This window comes from Dermacentor silvarum, chromosome 10 (genome assembly GCF_013339745.2).
Source record: "Dermacentor silvarum isolate Dsil-2018 chromosome 10, BIME_Dsil_1.4, whole genome shotgun sequence".
NCBI lineage: Eukaryota > Metazoa > Arthropoda > Arachnida > Ixodida > Ixodidae > Dermacentor > Dermacentor silvarum.
In genome coordinates this window covers 74,503,508-74,509,507 of record NC_051163.1, presented here as the reverse complement: position 1 = coordinate 74,509,507, position 6,000 = coordinate 74,503,508, and positions in this window count along the sequence as shown.

Below are 6,000 nucleotides of genomic sequence, written 5' to 3'. Positions count from 1 at the left end.
CTGACGATGTCTTTGCGGCTTACGGCTTCCTGTTTGCATCAATGTAATGAAGAAGGGCTGAGCTGAACCCAATTTTTTTTTACTCAAGGAGCGTGGGCCGACAGAAAATGCTAAGCGGTAATGGTTGAGTACAAGCTCAAGGGGGGGGGGGGGGATATGGCGTAAGAGGTCCTTAAGGGGTTGTGCTTTCTTCCCACGTTTATTTGTAGGTGCATTATTGTTCAGCGCAAAAAATTAGGAGTGTCATTTCGAAAGCATTACACACTATATTATTAGGCTGGCAGAAGATAACTCAGGTGTAATTTGCGCACATATCTGTATTACTGATAACCCCCCCCCCCCAACCTGCATCGATTCATTATCGATATTCCACTCTTGGGGCAGACATTGTGCGATTACGAACTCAAACCTGGAGTTGACTTTCGTGTGAAAGTAAGGCGTACATGTACGATTAAATTGATGCACGTGCAAAACGATGTGCTTTTTGACATTCGCCACCGCTTATGGATAGATTACAGTAATTGTCGACACGAGCATGCTTGGGTCATGGGCATAGCGTTGTTGTGCTGGTGAGCCATGGCATCATATTTTCACCTAGAAGTGACAATCCGATTATACAATCGTACAATCAGAACATAAGCTCATACAATCAGCTCATAAGCTCATACAATCAGATAGAAGCATCGATAATGTTCGAGAAACTTCCGATACATGCATGCGCGTCCTGCGCCGAGCAATAACGTTTAACATTTGTTCGCTGGTGAAAAGTGGTCACCGGTGAAAGATACACAAGTACACGTGTCAATATAGACGTGCTACACTTACGACGGCCAGACAACTATCACTTTAGGTTACTTTTCACAGATAATCAAGAGGGTATCGCACAGCTTGCACTCTTCCCCCAGCCAAATACGACTATAAATGTGTGTGTAAAGTTACATGTCATGGTTAAAGTAGAATATGTTTGTCTTGGAGCACAAGTAATGCGATCACGAAATCTCCTCTGAATATTACATTTTTCTTTCCGAATATCATCGATTTGTAGAGTTATTTTAAGCTAGAGACTGTTTATATTTGGTTCCGTCTTGCCGCGCGATACTTGGTCGATGCAAAACAATAAGCAAGCACTCCTGCTTCATGAACATTAGATTAAAAGGATCCTCATGAACATTAGATTAGAAATCCATGCCAAAGTCGGAACACTATGTACCGCAGTAACAAACTTTCCTAAACATTCCTTCCGTGCAAATCAAACACTTCTCATTCGGTGCCTTTACATTGCTGTGTCTTCGAGGCACTATGTATTCGGTTGCGTTGGCTACATTTTCCTATTGCCGACGCCACAATTAGCACAAAAATATGCTGTGTTGCACTCGCTGCACACTAAACGCGGCAGGACGAACGCTATTGATCATTGACAGCAATAATACATCCGCAATAATGGGATCAGTCACACAGAAAGGTGGCTAGAGCTACATTAATGTCCACAGGAAAGAAGTGCATATGCTCAAATATGTGATACTTTAGAATAATTGAACCAGCGGCAATAATTTTGGTGGGACTTGATTATTTGACTTGTGCTGAATTGCTGAAAATACCATATGTGCCAGTTTATTCTTCTATAATAACTGCTGCATTACATTTACAACTTTACATTACATTTACAATATTCCCTAATATTATCATTCTTTGATAATCGTACAATTCATAGTTTGGAAGAAGCGGGTGACACAGTACTTGCCAACAATTTTAATTTCATCTAAATATCTCACGCACGGCCCTCCCACAATCACAGAGCACAAGTCTGTGAAAATGTGTAGCAACGAGTACAACGACGCGCATGAAACAGGGAGTACGCCTGTACCTCGTCTCTGACGGCCAGCGTTCTCCTCAATAATTATCACCATCATTGATGACAAGTGTTGCTCCCTTTCTACACAAAATAGAACATAGTTGGAAATATGTTCCAACTATGTTCTAACTAGATATGTTAGAACATAGAACTAAATATGTTCCAACTAGTATGAGGAACGGTGTTAAGATGTTCCAGTTCCTTAGTAAAGATTATGTGGAACAAGGTTAAGAGTTATATGCAGTTCTGTGGCTAGAATGCAAGAAGAGATAACGAAACCGCAACTTGTGTTCTTGGTAAGCCATGGAGCTTACCGAAGGTGTCGGTGCGCATCTAGTAAAGGGGCAGCTTGTCTGTACGACTTTGCATTCTTTAGCGTTCATCTTTCGCTCATTAGAAATCCCCCACAACAAGCGAGGGGATGTGGACCCGCTAAGCTATCTAAAGTACACTCAACAGCTCTATCGTTTCCTTACTGCTCAAAACAAGAACATACTGAACGACTAAAATGTGAGAAGAAAGGGAGTTTATTTTTGTGCTTATACTTGTCTGTAGAAAGAACCAAAACAAATTTGCGGCCTGCAGCAAAGCGTTCTCTTTCACGCTCTTTGTCTTTTATTCATACGTCTTTCCTTCTAATTAATTAGGCGCGTTAACGAACCTATACGTCACCTAATTAGGCCTGCGTATAGTCCAGGTTCATTACTCTGCGATGGAGCCATACTGTTCTTGCTATTCTTATTCACTTTCAGTAATCAGATCTTTGTGGGGTAACCTCAAGGACAGGCACACAGGGTAGTGATAATGAATACCGCAGAAAAGTCTTAAGGGACACTTTTTTGCAAGTTTCTTGCGAACATTGTCTTTGCACAAGAGTGGACACATGCTGTTATAAGTGAGAATGAGACGTAAACCATCCGTAGTTGATAATAAACATTAATTTTGTCTCTCAATATCTTTTTCAAGAGTTGTGCAACCATTAAAAGAATGCATGAACTGTGACAAACAATTTTGTCTGCGACCTCAAGTAACCACCGCAGTATGCAGCTTTGTAATCCTGTTGCTCACCTTGTAGATAACGCTTTGTGAATTCCCGAAATTCCCTCAGCTGCTTCTCGGAAGCTCAGAAAAATGAATTTGTTGTTGAAAGAAGTTGGCTAATGTACTTTTTGTACGTACGAGATGAGTTGATGTGCCTGAATTTTGAGAACTTGGAATGGGCAATTTTTGAAGGGTTTCCTTACGTCTAACTGACTGAGCTGCTCGAAGGACGTTACGCATGCTTGTAATATTTTTTTAATTATCGTGTATTACTTGCAAAAATCACGATACGCATATGCGGCACGCTGCAGTTTGGGACACCTGAATAATTTTGACTACCAGGGATTTCTTAAAGTTCACCCAATGCGTGGCTGACGAGCGTTTCTCTTTTTCGTTTCCATGGCTTGTAAGTTCAGTCAAGGCCTTACATTTTCAATTTTCATTCATTCATTCATTCGTTTTATTGCGGCATTATGGTACATTACAACATGTACAAAATGCTGGGGGCACAGACTAAAAGCCAAAAAAGGCTTGACGTGGTCTGTACCCGATAATTGCACTTTGACAGGGGCAAAAAAAAAGTTCCTATGCGACAAGCTTACAATGGCAAAACTATACATCGGAAAATAAAACTAACAGTGTTGAAATTAACATTGAAAAGCAAATATTTACTTTTCTGCACGACATCAAAATTTATAAAAACTTGGAGAAACTTTCCAGTACAAAATCAAAACTTGATAGCAGCAGCATTACAGAAAACAACGTACTTGCTTAGGCACATCTAAACAACGTCGATGGCGCACCTCTATTGAACATTATGTAGGCGCGCCCGTACAGAAACAACACACAGAGCCCAAGCAACACGCTCGAACAGCCCAGAGATATCTACATATTGCCACATTGTCGTGGCAGTGAAGAATCAGATCGTAGCAAAACGGGGAGTCACACAGCTAACTTTTCGTTGAACGAAGCCGTGTCCATAAGAACTCGCGCAGAACTATGGTGACAAGCAGATGCGTCCATCTTCCAAATCAGTTGTGCGATCAGACGCGTTGCCTATCTACCCATGACTCACTGAACCTTCCAGCACAATTGTTGGTGCTCGCGTAAGTTGTAGAATGTGCACCAGTATTCTCGCCACGCAGGCAATCTGATTCCACAAGGCTCGGCGACAACTTGAACAGCAGATGGAACCAGCGGTAACATTTGTTAGCAGGTGAAAAAGGTTCACCGGGAAAGATAAATAAGTGCGCGTGGCAATATGCCCATCTGTAAAGCCTCTCGAACGCATTTTACCCGAGTTACGAGGCTTCTAATTTTCTTTTCATACCGGAGGAACGACAAAAGCATTGAAAACAAAGGAAACGTTGAAGATCCTTAATATCTACTGCAGTTTGACCTTCTTACCCACAAGCAAACAAAAATAAAAATTCATTTCGAAAGTTAGGGCATTTTCCCGAGCCATAGCGGCAACTTCTCTTGTTCTGTCTTGCAATGTCACAACGAGAAAATTTACATAAACGTACCCTGCGTCCGAGACTGCATGCACAGCACTTGAAAGTAAAAGTTAATTGATAATAGTAATCGACAAACAAAGGAGCATATGACTTTCAAGAGTGTGTCGGGAACACGCGGTGTCTTTCGAAAGGGGTCAGCGCACTGTTGGGCCGAAAAACACATCAGCAGGAAAAGTATAACACGTCACACGAGACCTCGAGGCTCCCAATCAACCTAGCCCTCGGGCATTGAAAAGACTCTTAGGTGACACCGCCGATGAAAAAAACAAACTTGGTCATGGAAGAGGAAAGCCATACTCAACACGCTATCGAAAGACGCATCCTTCAGTGGCAACTTTCAAAGTACAAGGTGCTTCTTCTTTCGATAGCGCGTTACAACTTACAAGTTGCCACAAAATAATGATGCAGCTTGGGATACGCAATGTGATGCAAGTTCATTACTGCGACAAAGGGGTTTAAAAACCAAAAGCTTGTTCACTAAAAAAAATGAAATATGAAAATAGTCAGACAACCAATTATTGTACTCATCGTCTTGAGGGGTATGATGGGAAGCATTCTCGATCCTTAACCGAAATTTGGTAGTGAACACACAAGTATGCATTTTGTTTAGAATATGATGGCAGGGGGTTGCATTACAAGCATTGACTTGTGGTATGTACGCGTGTATTTTGTTCGATTGCGAAGGTATCCTACTTTTAAAGCGACTCATAACCTGGTAAACCAACGCAATGGTGTTTGAGCCAGCGTAAAGATTACCTAGCTCGTGCGCCTTCGGCAAGATGTGAAGAATGAGCCTCAAACGTTCATCGTTGTTACCATCCTCAAAGACACCAAGTAAAAACCGGCATGGTGCTTTGGAGCTTCACATTTGATTCTCGAGGGTGGTAATGTTTTCGGTGTTAAAGCTCTGCTAGCGCTTTGCTCCGCACAACAAGTATCTACATGTACAATACGCTAAACTCACAAAGGGAACACCTATTCTGTGCTGAAATGACTGTTGGGGGAGTCGTGTAAATCGAAATCTGATTTTAACAACGTAGGTCTTACGGTGAGTCTTAATCTACCATTTCTTTGATTTCCGTACCTAGCCACAAAAACTTCCTGTACCCGAAGTAGACACAATAGACTGAGCTCATAGGTACAATTTTGCGCGACATCGGCTGTCACCTAATTTGTCTATGCCGCAATGGCTTCTTTCGAGAGGGCAGCAACCTCGTTCTATTGTTAAGGGGAACGTTCTGTGTTTAATCTATGCAGACGAGTTCGTGTCCCTCAGAAATAAACTACTGTGTAATATTCATTCATGAATTCTTAGAAATAAATACAGGACATCAGTTTTTCAAATTCCAAGTTAAACCTGATTTACGGAGCATATCACAAAAAATTGTTTGTTTTGGAAGTTCCTGCGTTCAATTGCCGACGAGTATCGTCACAAAGCTCGAGTTCTGCACTGCTTTTTATAGAACGCTAGTACGCTGCTTCAATACCAGAAGTTTCCTGGAAATAATGCATTCCTGCGTCAGGAGGTGACAAACCCGAAGGCCCCTATTTCTTAAGAACTTTCGAAGTAGATAATAATTTTATTTCCAT